Source organism: Chrysochloris asiatica, unplaced genomic scaffold (genome assembly GCF_000296735.1).
Source record: "Chrysochloris asiatica unplaced genomic scaffold, ChrAsi1.0 scaffold00014, whole genome shotgun sequence".
NCBI lineage: Eukaryota > Metazoa > Chordata > Mammalia > Afrosoricida > Chrysochloridae > Chrysochloris > Chrysochloris asiatica.
In genome coordinates, this window is record NW_006408532.1 from 11,440,256 (window position 1) to 11,454,805 (window position 14,550).

General features: G+C 41.3%; 1 protein-coding gene across 1 annotated transcript in view; it reads right to left on the reverse strand.

Moving 5' to 3' along the window:
- RAPGEF1 (Rap guanine nucleotide exchange factor (GEF) 1) overlaps positions 1 to 14,550 on the reverse strand; it is a 161,851-nt gene that overhangs the window by 105,603 nt on the left and 41,698 nt on the right. The window lies entirely within an intron of this gene.

A 14,550-nucleotide genomic window follows, 5' to 3' on the forward strand; every position in this document is an offset into this window, starting at 1 on the left:
GCCCACCCATATCGGGTTTCTGAGGAGTGGCTGACGGGTTTGAACCACAGACCTTTCAGTTGGCAATCCAATGTTTACTTTACAGTGCCACACCAGGACACTCCACATAGATAGTGTTAAATGCTGTCAGGTCGATTCTGACTCATAGTTAACCTTATAGTGTTTCTGAGGAGCACTTCGGTTTGAACTGCCGACTTGTGGTTTGAAGTCCAGTGCGATCCTACAGCGCCAAACCAGGAAATAAGTGGTGGTTGTTGTGTGCCGTGGAGTCGGTTCCAACTCATAGTGACCCTGCACAGGGTTTCCGAGGCTGTAAATCTTTACAGGAGCATAAAACCTCATCTTTCTCCCGTGGAACAGCTGGTAGTTTCGAACTGCCGACCTTGACGTTAGCAGCCTGATTCATAACCACTACGCTACCAGAGCTCCTTGAAATAAGTGGTTGTTGTTGTTGTTGTTAAGTGCCATCGAGTCGGTTCCGACCCATAGCAACCCTGAACAGGGTTTCCGAGGCTGTAAATCTTTACGGGAGCAGAACGCCTCTTCTTTCTCCCATGGAACAGCTGGTAGTTTCGAACTGCTGACCTTTCGATTTGCAGCCCGATTCGTAACCACCCACTACGCTACCAGAGCTCCTTGAAATAAGTGGTAGTAGATTGAAAATATCCTTACATTCATGCTTTTTCATTCATTCATAGGTCTGGCATTTAACCATGTTGATGTGTATGTATACTGGTACAAAGGGGAGTAAAAATTATCTATACTTTGGCTGTGGAATTTATTTTAATCAAAATAAATTAGAAAAGGCAAATGCATCATTTTTTGACATACTCTCTTTGCTTTTCAATACACTTTCTCTTATTAAAAAATGTTTTAGGTTAAGCTGAAAGTCACAAATGCACTGCTGTCTTCACGTCTTCATCAGAGGTGAATCTTTGTCCTCAAAGGGCTGATTTCAGGCAGTCAGACAGGTGAAAGACCCATGGAGCAAGATCAGGACTATAGGGAGGATGCTTTAACACCTCAAAAAAAAGTTTTTGCAAAGTGTCAACAGTGTGGGCAGAGGTGTGGGGACGTGCATTGTCATTCATTCACAATCACAATGTCCTTGGATAGCAGTCCTCTGCATTTAATACAAAGTTTTAGGCTTCAGGTCTTCAGTAAGCATTTCACTGTAATGGGCACTGTTGATTGTTGAACCATTTTCCTGATAGTGTTCCATTACTGGTTTTGAGAAAACTGCATCAATGTTTTGAACTTTTTCTTGGTCAGCGATTGAGGATGTTTTCATTCCATACTCTCTGCCTTTGACTCTCAGACTCGAAGTGATGAATCCATGTCTTGTCACCACTAACAATTTTTTTTTAAAGTATCTTTTACCTTCCTTCAAGTATCAGTTCAAATTTTGTTTGCAGATGTCCAAACACATCTGTTTAAGCTCTTCTGTGAGTTGTTTTGGCACCCATCTTATACAAACTTTTTGAAACCCAAGTGGATTATTTCATAGGCAGAGCCATGGCTGATTTTCAAATGATTTGTGACATAATCCACTGTCACTTGTCTATTCAACAGAATCATTCCAGATATATGCTCAATATTGTTATCATCCATGGATGTGGATGGGCATTTTAACATACCCAGGGTGCAGATAATTTCTGACTCATGTTCGTATTTTCATTTCCAATGCTGTGAAATTCCATATATTCTATAATACAAATTTATTTAGTATCAACTCTCTGGTCAGGGGATATAGTCTACTGCTGTTGTATTTACAAACAATGCTGCTGTGAGCATTCTCATACATACCTCCTGAATACACTAAAGAGTTTCTGTAAGTATAAATGATAGATTGTAAGGTATATGTCATATTTAACTTTACAAATATTGCCAAATGATTCTCCCAAGTTGCTTTGTCACCTTCCAGTCCTGTCCCACTAGTAATTTAAGGGAGTTCCTGCTGTTTCTCACCCTTGCACATTTTTGTTGCTAGAGTTTTCCATATAGTTTGATGTGGTGCTGTAGGATAAGCACTGGACTGCTAACCAAAAGATCATTGGTTCAAACCCCACCAGCCACTCCTTGGAAACCCTACACAGGGACTCGGTGAGTTGGAAGCAACTTGATGGCACTAAAACAACAAGACTGACAAAAGGAAACAGAAATCTGAATAGCTTTTCTTCACATGCAAATGTCATAAGCTGGTGGATCTTCTTATGACCTATCAAATCTGTGGAGTCCTGGTATGGCACTGGAGAATAAGCACTGGACTGATAACTGCTAGGTCAGCAATTCAAACTCACAAGGAGTTGGAATCCACTTGAAGGCACTTCAACAATCAAATCTGTGACAATGACTTCAAAGGTCAGAGGTACCTTAAAGAAAACCAAGCCAAGGTAATGCTGCTCATTTTGGCACTTATACCAAAAAAGGGTGGAAACTCCCAATGACTCATCTGCTAGTCATTTCTTCAGAGGAAGACTAGTTTATAGGACCTCACAAACCATTTCTGCATAAATGACCATTATATTAAAAACTGCAGGTACTTTGGGAGGCAACCCACACAGGCTACAGATCTGACTATGCCCTTCTCTAGAGAGAAAGAGGATGGTCTGGATATGAGCCATGAAGTCTCCTCATGAAATCATATCTCAACAAAATATAAGGCAGAACAACAATATCCTAGGCCAAACCAACATCTTCCAAAGTGCCCGGCTAAGTGCGAGCATTTCACCCTCGAATTTTCAACTTGCCCCTTGGGCAAGCCTGTTCACCGCAGACTGCTGACAAATGGAGGTATTAACTGGGCTTCTTTCATATGTCACTTGGAGCAGCAGGTGGGATCCCAACTTAGCAGTGATTTCTGTCAGGGTTTAATTTTATACGGGGTGGGAGGAGTCTCCTAATATCAACCATACAAGGGACCACATCAGTCAATGTCAGGGCTGAACACTTGGAGGCAGCTCCAAAAGTACTGCAATCTTGAGAAACATGGGGGCTGCTCATTCTTTTACCTACAGTACAAGGGGCTCAAAATTTTGGCACTCTCGAACTTAAAATCACTGCCCCATGTCTAAATACATAAAAAGTACAACTTATGAACATAAGAAAGAACTTTACTGCATATAAGAATTTAAGATTTGTAAACAGGTTTGTTAATAATCTGAGTGAGTCGTGGGTATGGCAGTTTGCATACAAACTTTTCACCTCCCTGAGCCTCAATTTCCTCACATATAATTAAGCATAACCACAGGACCTACCTCCTAGGGTTGTTGTATAGATTAAAGGTGATATTGTGTGCTAAACACTTAGCCAAGGACCCAATACAGAGCAAATGCTCAATAAATGGCAGCTATTATTGTTATCTGATAACACTGCCAAGTCTCTGCAAACACTTAATAAGGTAAAAGTTTAAAAATAGTGCACACGAATCTAGTAGAGTTGAAAGTGACTTGATGTTTCATTCTCCCCACCCCCCAACAATTTCCACATTAAAACATCCTTTATCTTACTTAAGAAAAACTATTCATATGAAAACAATATTCTGGAAAACCAAAGATTTAGTAAACATGAAAATCTGTGAAAATTACCCATTTGTTCAGAAAACCTACCAATAATAACTACTATAACACCAAAGGGAATACTAAACATATTCTTGTCTTCTTTTTTGGCAACAAAAGTAGAACAAGCTCATTTTAAGTATCCAAACACTGCAAAGTATATAACATAGAAAGTGAAAATTCCTCATAACACCACATGCAGCAGAACTGAAATAATTTTATGGGTTATGCTTCTAAATATAACAAACTTAGAATACTGAACAATGTTCCACTGAACAGCAGTCTCCTGACTGATTTCTAACTTCTGGAATTTAAACAATGCTGCAGCGGTGAACATTCTCATGCTTATATTTGTCACTTATTTAATGGCATTGTTAGGTCAAAGGGTATGGCCATCTGATAACTAATGAGATACTGTCAAATTGTCCTTAAACTCAACTGGATGCAAGACAACCCTGACTGACACAAGGAGCAAGGTGTCTGGGCGGCAGCAGAAAGAGGTGTGGTGCAGGAAGACCGCCGCGAGGCCTCCTGGGCCTCTATTGTCTGTTGAAGGAACCAGGCTTCCAGAATGAAGATCTTCACAAAGAACTCTGCAATGAATAGGTCAGGAAGCTTTTTGCTTCATCTTTGTGTTCTATAATTTCTTTCATTTTTAGCCAAAGCTATGTTAGTGTATTTTTGTTTACAGCAATTTATTGGGTGCCTGGGAGATTCCCAGAACTCTGGAGGCAAGACTATGTGATCTTAAATGAGCTACTAAACATCTGTAAGTAATTTTGCATCTGTAAAATTAAAATAATAATTGTACCTATTTCATTAGGTTTTAAGTGAGAATTAAAAACAATCCTTTGAGACCTTCAGTGGTCTATGTGCATAACCCTCCACTACAGCTATCCCCATATGCATACATCTTCGGGAGAAAGCCTATCCACAGGAAACCTGTTCTCCCATGTCCTCGAATCAATGCAAAGCTGCTATGACTAGATAGGTAAAGTTCACCTAACTGAAGAGTTCCATATTGTGGTTGTTGTTAAGTGCTGTCGAGTTGCTTCCTACTAATTGTGACACTATATAGGGTTTCCAAGGAATGACTGGTGGGTTTGAACCACTGACCTTGCAGTTAGCAATCCAGTAATTATCCTACAGTGTCACACCAGGATATCAGGAAGCCCATTTGGCTCTTAGAGTAAGTCTTTATCTACCTTACTGTCTTTTTAAAAAAAACTCTCGGGAACTAAGAGAGAAGAACCCCAACAAGATCAAACTTATTTGTTTCAGATTTTGGCACTTAGCCCAAGAACTGACTCATGAAAATGAATGAATACTTGTTAGTGAATGAATTCTGTTAACAAGGAACAACTACTGCATTCAATCTATACTGGGGGCAATATCTGATTCAGAGATTGGACAGGCAGTGCATGTGGATGCCCAAAATATTTTTGTGTTTCAGGTGAAAAGTTTACACAGCAAATTAGTTTCCCCTTTAACAGTTTTTATACAAATTGTTCCTTGTCACTTATTACAATTTTTACAATTCCATTTTATTTTTTTTGTTTCCACTGATCTAGCTTTCCTTTCTCTCCTTGTCCTCTCATCTTCGATTTTGGGTAACAGTGGGCTGTTAAGTCTATATAATTAAGGGAGCACACTACTTACAGGTAATATTTTATAAGCCAATCTATTATGACTGAAAGGGAACTGCAGAAATAGCTTCAATTCCAAGTTTAAAGAGTATTTTAAGTGATTGTCTCAAAGGTTCATTTCATCTTTATCAGTCCAGTTGTTGTTAAGTGCTGTCGAGTCAATTCTGACCCACAATACCCTGTTAGGGTTTCCAAGGAGCAGCTGGTGAGTTTGAACCATCAACCTTGCAGTTCAAATGGCTTTGCAGTCTGGCACATTAACCCACAGCGCCACACCAGAACTCCGGAATTTGAGTTTTGTTCAACATTTTCTTCCATTCAATCCAGGACCTTCTATTGTGTCCCTGTTAGAATGGTTGTTGGTGGTGACCAGGTACCATCTAGTTCTTCTGGTCTCCAATTAGAAAAGGCTGTGGTCCATGTCGACTACTAGTCTTATGGACTAGTTTCTTCTTTGAGCCTTTGATTTCTTTCCTTCTCTTCTGCTCCGTATGAGTTGTTGTTGGGTGTCATCGAGTCAGTACCAACTCATAGCACAACAAAACGAAACACCGCCCGGTCCTGCACCAACCTCACAACCGTTGCTGTCTTTGAGCCCATCGCTGCTGCCACTGTGCCAAACCATCTCCTCGGGGGTCTTCCTCTTTTTCTCTAACTCTCCACTTTACCAACATGTTATCTTTCTCCAGGGACTGGTCTCTCATGACAATATGTCTGAAGTACAAGAGACAAAGTCTGGCCATCCTGGCTTCTAAGGAGCATTCTGGTTGATTGATTTTTTTCTTTTTGCAATCCATGGTACTTTTAATATTCTCATTCAACACCATAACTCAGATGCATCAATTCTTCTATGGTCTTCCTTATTCAGTGTCCAACTTTATCATGTATATGAGGTTATTGAAAATACCATGAGTAGAGCCCATTATCTTTTAACTCCATTTTCCATGACTTTTTTAAAAGCTCCCTCATATCTTAGATGGCCTTTCACAAATTATAAAGACTGAGATGCTATTCATCAAACTAGAATGTACAGCATATTCTTTGTGAATGTTTTGCCAATTGACTAAGTCGTCCCTTGAGATTATGGTCCTAAGCTCTTTGACCCACTAAGCCAATCCCATAGAGTTGTTTGGATATGTCTAGTAAGCCTCCTTAACTGTGTCCCTTATGAGGTATGTTATGTGGACATATATGCAGCACACACAAAAACTGTATACATATGCCAACAGATACACCTATATATGCAGGTGTGTGCATTTGCACCATATGACTTCTGATATGCATTGGTATTTACCTGCATAACCAAAATTTGGGGGGTTGCTTTTACTGTTGCTGCAAAATTGTATATGTTCTCACATTTACAGAAACGGTCCCTTTGTTTCATATACTTCTTCATGCCTTTATTTTTACCTTGGTCAGGTTGTGCTGACTTCACCTATATATGGGATTGACTTTTCCAACACTAAAAGTAGTAAGTGGCTCCTCCTCCTTCTCCCCCTCATCATCTCTGGTGACCAAAGAAAGAACTTAGCTGTCTATGTATTTATTCCTGACTTCTTATAACAGTGGTACTATAAATGTTTTACTGATTGACTATTTCACTTAGCATAATGTCCTCCAAATTCATCAATGAAATGGTTCGCGGACCACTTATTATTCTTCATGGTTGTGTAATATTCCATTGTCTATACTTACTGCGATTTGTTTCTTCATCTGGGGTGCTTAGGTTGATTGCATCTTTTACCTACTGTGAATAATGCTGCAGTGAACTTAAGTGTGCCTATGTCACTGCTCTTATATCTCTAGGAAATAAAGCTACAAGTGGACTTGCTAGATAAGGCAGTTCTACTTCTAGGTTTTTGAGGAAGCAGCACCCTTGTTTTCTATAGTGGTTGTATCATTTTACATTCTCTTAAGCAGTGCATAGGAGTTCCAAGCCCCTGCAATCTCACCAGCATTTGTTGTTTTCTATTTTATTTTTATTTTTTCTTATTGCCATTATAACTGGGGTGAGATGAGATGGTATCTCATTGTAGTTCTGACTTGCATCTCTCTAATAGCAATAATTGCAAGCATTTTATGTTATTTATTGGCTGTTTGAATGTCCTCTTTGGGGAAGTTTCTGTGGATTTTTAATATATTTCTCTATGGAGTGTCAACACACAGTGATTCAGAGAGGGTTCAATTAAGAGCTACCTATGGCAGAATCCTGGTGTGGCGCTGTGGGTTAATGCACCAGATTGCAAAGCCGTTTGAACTGCAAGGTCGGTGGTTCAAGCTCACCAACTGCCCCTCAAAAACCCTATACAGGGTCACTAAGAACCGACTCGACTGCACTTAACAACAACATGGTGTGATAGTTCATTTTGAGTGATGTGGGATCACAGAACGTTTGTTTCTACTTCCAGGGGAATAGACTCTAGAGGATGGTGGACACTCTGGCCTGCACTGTCCAATAGAAATAAAATGTGTATCTAATGGGTTGCATATGTAATTTAAAGATATTTTTAACTAGCCCAATTTATCTAAAATATTATAATTTCAATATGTAATTAATATAAAAATACTGCAAATAAGATGCCTTACAGTCTTTTTCTTTCATACTGGTGGTGGTGGTGGTTATGTGCCGCGGTGTCGGTTCTGACTCATAGTGACCCTGTACAGGGTTTCCAAGGCTATAAATCTTTATGGGAGCAGAAAGCCTCATCTTTCTCCTGCAGAACAGCTGGTAGTTTCGAACTGCTGACCTTGCGGTTTGCAGCCCAATTCGTAACCACTAATCCTGTGTGTATTTTACACTTCCAGCTCACCTCCATTCAGATTCATCACATTTCAAGTGCTACTGTATTCAACAGTGCAGCTCTAGGCCCTAAGGATTGCAGGCCCTTACCTTCAGTACTGAGTGGTGGTGGTGTGCCGTGGAGTCGGCTCTGACCCAGAGAGACCCTGTAGAGGGTTTCTGAGGTTGTAAATCTTTACGGGAGCAGAAAGCTTCAGCTTTCTCCTGCAGAACCGCTGACTGCTGGTAGTTTTGAACTGCTGACTCTGAGGATAGCAGCCTGACTCCGTAACCACTGGCTGAAATGGGACGGTGGCTCCAGCTACCTCTTGACAGACAACAGTACCTTCATCTTGGTTAGGTGTGACTGCACCAGGGTTGTGCTGCTGAACCTCTCATCATGGTGGGGACATGGCCGCCTAGCGAAGGGCACAAAGTGTGCACAGCATAGGCAGGTCCACTCATCCTCTGGAAGAAATACTCCAGGGTTGGGTTCAAGGGCAGGTCTTCAGAGTGCCAGCTCTGAAACCCTCCCACAGCCACTTCCTACATGTAAGTACTAGATGAGCTCATTCCCAACAATAACTGGCTACAGGACTGTCAGACTGTCAGAGAATGCCAGATGATGACATGAATAAACCTCACTTTGCAAGATCTGGAGGCGAAATGCAAAGTAGAAGAGGCAGCCTTTGCTTTGACAGAAGAAACTTCTGACAATCACAGCTTCCCAATAATGCAACTTGATCTTCAGTGGCAGCAGGGACCATAAACATACACAGTGACGTTGCTGTCCTATCCTACTGCTTCAAGTGGGCAACAAAAGTAGCAACTCTGATCTCAACTCATGGTGTAATACAGCTCCGTGAAATTACGTCCACTCCACCAGCAAATCTGATGGAAGTGAAACCTTCTCAATGTTTGACTTTGGATAAACCAACCTACCTATGCCTCATTTTTCAAATCTGTAAAATGGGAATTATTATACTTACCTCACTGGGTTGCTGTGAGGATCTAATAAAACAGTTCTATAAAACACAATTAGCACAATGATGGCATTCATATATCTACGGCTACCCAATTGTTCCTTTTCCTTTTTAGAATCTGTGTTTCTGGTATTGCAGGATTACATGTAATAGTCCCTCCCTTTGTTCTAACTCTTTCGCACCTTTCAGTCTTTCCCTTGCCTTGGTGATACTGTGCTTACTCAAATGTTTCCAAGATCTCCTTTTTAGGATTACTGTTGCTGTTGTTAAGTGACATCGGTTGTTATCGGTTCGACCCACAGCAACCCTATGCACTCAGAACAAAACACTGCCTGGTCCTGCATCCTCGTCACATTTTTAAGTTAAATGCCACTATTCTGAGTAGCCAATTATTATTTTTAACATTGGAGAGTTTAAAAATAAATTTTCAGTAACTAAAGTGTCTTACAGGATTTCAACAAAGTGACAGCCTCTTTAAGTCTTCTCATTCCCCTTAACACCAAGTAAACTTCTGAGTGTGACCAAAGCAGGGAGAAGGTTTCCTGGGCAAGCAGCCTTCTTCTACCTGTCAGAGATGGTTCTGAATAAACCTGCATGTATAGTTTCCCCAAGACTTATTCCTAATATAGAACACGTATAATAAAACAGACAGACATCCCGTGAGGGATTAATAGCTACTCCCCTCTTTAGAAACAAATCAGATCTGCCTCTTAGATGCCAGACACTGTCCTGGGTGTTCTCCACAAACTAATGGGCTTCAAAAAGTCTGTGGAAAAATTCCATCTTTCAATGAATCTTTTGAAGCTCACATGTGTTCACTGTAAGTCACAGTACTAGAATATGCAAAGCATCACTACCCAAATGCCCATGGTGTATTACTCCTCATCTTTACAATACCTCTAGAAGTACAGTACTGTTTCTTAGCACTTGACAGATAAGGAACACAAGTCTCAGAGAAGTCAACCACCAGAACTAAGGCTACATTTATTGTTGTGCTGTCAAGTTGCTTTCGACTCACAGTGACCCTATACAGGGTTTCCGACGCTGTTAATCTTTGTTGTCGTCAAGTGCCGTTGAGTCAGTTCCCACCCATAGCAACCCTGTCTAGGGTTTCTGAGGAGCAGCTGGAGCTTGAACTGCTGACCCTGTGGTTCAAACTGACTTTTCAGTCCAGTGCATTAACCCACAGCACCATGGGAACAGAGGTATCATATTTCTCCTACAGTGCGGCTGGTAGGTTTGAACACTGACCTTGTGGTTAGCAGTACAGTATTTACTCCAGAGAACCACTATTTATTGTAGCCAAGTCTAATACCCTTCTCCCATCATTTTATAGGCTAAGTGACTGGTGCCCTAGCAGACGCAGCAAACCCCTCAAGGTCAGCAAGTCCCCAGAGTGGTCCACTCCTACTGAAGTATTTAATTTCCATTACTGTTCAGAATTGAGCTAGAGCGTCTAAAATCAGATGATACACACTTCATAGATGTGAATTTGTCATTTTTCCAGAGTTCTTTTTCCAGAAGCAAAACAAAAAGAGAGAGAGAGAGAATAAAATAATAAGTCTAATCTGAATAAACAAACTAACACCAGAGGGTAGAAGTGGGTAAGGCCAAAATACATCAGATCATTTAAAAAGCCTGGGCAGGATCTCTGATCAAACAGGAAGCTGAGTCCACCCTAACTTTTGTCCATTAGGTGGAATTGTTTGGAACTGCATTTGTCCCTCAGAGGAACTTGCAACTTAGGAAAGCTGCCAGGACCAGGAAGGAAAGGTGGAGGCAGCATAGCATTTTAGAATTCAAACAATGCGCCTAAAGGGCCACAGGAACCTGTTCTGGAGCAGTATGTCACCAGCAAAGGAGCCCAGGCCACAGTGATGGAGACCAACCAAATATCTCACATGATACTTGTCTTTTTGTGATTGACTAATTACATTTAGCAGGCTGGAGGCTCAGCAGTCATCTACTTCAGCTACTCCAGTTATTCTGTTCAGGGATCCAGAGGAAACTAAATAAATGAGCACATACTCATTTATTCATTTCCCAGGCAACAGGGGAAGGAGGTGGGAGCCACATGGGAGTCACAAACACCAGCAGCTTGGGACTTTGCAGAGATAGCTCACTGGATAAGAAAGTGGAAGGAGCTGGGGTCATTTTCTCCTCCTCAAGAGACAACTTCAATGTAGTACACAAAAGTATGTTGTAAAGTGCCACTGAGTCAGTTCTGACCCATAGCGACCCTGTATAGGGTTTCCAAGGAGCAGCTGGTGAGCTTGAACTACCAACCTTGCAGTTCAAACGGCTTTGCAGTCTGACGCATTAACCCACAGCACCACACCAGGACTACTATGTTGTTGTTATGTGCCATGGAGTCGGTTCCAACTCATAGTGACCCTATACAGGGTTTCCGAGGCTGGAAATCTTTACGGAGCAGAAAGCCTCACCTTTCTCCTGCAGAACAGCTGGTAGCTTCGAACTGCTGACCCTGAGGTTCGCAGCCCGATTTGTAACCACTACGCTACCAGAGCTCCTTAGAACTCCTATACAGTGGGTTAAAATAAGATAGCCTAATTTGGTGCTGGTGACACCCACCTATTCTATATTTGTGAATTACAGCCACAGATGGTTTAACACAACCAGAGGCTCCCAAGGGACTTCAGATTTCTAGGACTAAAATCTGAAGTCATAATGGTTTAATCCAAACCTCAATTTACAGCTTGAAATTCAATCCAATTCATTTCTAGTCAGATCTAGCGGTCCCCCTGTATAGAAGGGGGGAGAGACCTGTATACAAGGCTCTGTATTAAACATGAGTAACGTAGCCTATCCTCATGTTGCTGACAGCAGCAACAACAACATACAGCACAAACTAGAACCGTTTTTTACAGTTAGTGCCCAGCACCACCCAGACCTTTACAGGTCATATCAGTTCTTACTCTTCAAGGTGGGTATTGTTTCAGAAATGGGACAACTCAATCTGTTGAGAAAATACAAACCCTGGATTGGAACCTAGCTTCCCATGTCAACCATGCCGTCAGCCAATTCAGATATATGGAGAAGTGCCCTAAAGATGCTCAAATAAAGTAGAATAGATGCTTAGAGGAGTGAGGGCTCATGTCTTCTTTTGTCCCTGGAGAACTCTATAATTTCCCCTGGGTCAGTGTTCAGTGCCACTTCAATAGTCACTTACAACAAACCAGCACCTACTAAGTACAAGGAACTCTGCTCAGCTGTAGTCACCCCCAGGCCCCACTGGCTTCTAATTCAGATAGTACATCTTTTTAAAAAACTTTTTATTGTAAACTGAGTGAAGGTTTACAAAGCAGATCTGTTTTACATTCAACATATCATATACTTTGCTTCATTTCAATGATTGCAATTCCCTCTGCATACCAACAGTTAACAGCATTTACCTCTATTCAAGCCATCTTGGTCTTAGACTTTTCCAGAAGTGTGTGACTTGTTTTTACAAGAATTTGTTTTTGTTAAGTGCCGTGGAGTTGATTACAACCCATAGCGACCTTGTATAGGGTTTCCGAGGAGCAGCTGGTGAGCTTGATCCACCAAACTTGCGGTTCAAACGGCTTTGCAGGCTGGCACATATTTACCTAAAAGTTTTTTCTTCTAATCTTGTGGTGGCTTGCTTCCCTGTGGATCCCAGTTTCCAGCCCACTGTGAGCATGGTTGCCCGGGCCACAGTAAGCATTCCTTGAGTCTCTCGCTAGCTTCATCTTTGCCTGCTCCATCACCCATGTTAACACGTGTGTTTGTTGTTACATGCCGTCGAGTCAGTTTCGACCCATAGCAAACCCTGTACAGGGTTTCCAAGGAGCGGATCGTAAGCTTGAACTGCCGACCTTGCGGTTCAAACCAACTTTGCCTGTGAATAATTTTCCCTCCAACCTCCCCTCTGGTAACGATTACAGAATATTTCTTTTATCAAGAAAACCTTTTCCTTCTTGCTAAATGAAACGTTCTATGATGGTTACGGAGTCCTAGTATGGTGCAGCAGGATACTGGACCAAAAGGTCGGTCTGAATTGCAAGGTCAGCAGTTCAAACCTATCAGCTGTTCTTCAAAAACCCTAGCCAGGGTTCTTAGGGGTTGGAACTGACTTGATGGCACTTAATAACATGATGGTTACAGGTGGGTGCGGGGTAGGAGATGGTTACAGGTGGGTGCGGGGTAGGAGATGAGGGGATAAAAATAAAGTGAATAGAGATAAATACTGTTAAATGCTGGTCCATATAAAGTTTATAATTTGTTGAATGTGGGACTGATGATTTGTTCTGTAAACCTTCACTCAATTTGCAACATTTTAAAAAAAAAAAGAAAGAAAGAAAAACCTTTTCTTTATTCTTTACAACAATGGTCTCATACGATATTTTTCTTTTTGTGATTGACTAATGTTCTCCAGGTTCATCCATGTTGTGAGATGTTTTGCACATTCATGGTTATTCTTCAATGCTGCAAAGTATTCCATTGTGTTTATGTACCAAAGTTTGTTTAATCATTCTTCTATTGATGGGCATTTAGGCTGTCTCATCTTTTTACTACTGTGAATAGAGCTTCAATGAACATGGGTGTGAACACTTTATTTGTGTCACTGTTCTTATTTCTTGAGGATATACACCATCAGATAGTACATATTGTTATGGACCTCTTCTTCTTCAAGCCAAAGCCTAGCAAATAAGTAATTTATTAGATTTGCAACTTTGATCATCAGAGAAGCAAGTCACCACAAGATTAGAAGACAAGCCTTTTAGGTCACAGTATTCTTATAAAAATGAATCACACCTTCTGGAAAAGTCCAAGACCAAGATGGCTCATTCAGAGCAGCAGCACATCAAAGACTTTCAGGCTATGCTTGCACCTATGCTAAAAATATTCTTAGTAGTGAAATCTCAAGGACAGTGTCTTGGCCTAAGGGGGAGAGGTCAGAGTTATACACTGAATCTCTTGATGTGGAGGTGAGATTATGGGTATAACATTCTATTTTTTTGAGCAACCCCCAAAGACAATGGACTAAGGAAGAATATACATATATTTCAATGATGGCTGGATGCTACAAGTTGAGTTGTGGCCCCCAAAAAGATACAAGAGAGAAAAAAAAACAAACGAAGTCCTAACCCCTGGTTCCTATGAACATGGCCTTATTTGGAAACAGCACCTTTGCAGATGTAATAAGTTAAATTAGTACGAGGCTATTCTGGTGTGGCACTGTGGGTTGCTGGGCCAGACTGCAAAGCTGTTTGAACTGCAAGGTCAGCTGTTCAAGCTCACCAGTTGCTCCTCAGAAACCCTATACAGGGTCGCTATGGGTCGGAATCGACTCGACGGCACTTAACAACAGAAACACTGTGAAGTAGGATGGTCCCTTTGCCACTACGACTGGTGTGAAGGCGGAGGGCAGAGATTAGAGTTATACTGCCACCAGAAACTGGAAGAAGCAAGGAAAGAATTTCCCCTAGAGGTTCTGGAGGGGGCACAGTCTTGCTAGGGCCTTTGACTCCTTTCACTCGGCAAACTGTGGGATCATAAGTTTGTTGTTGTAAGCCACACACTTTGTGGTGACTTGTTTATAG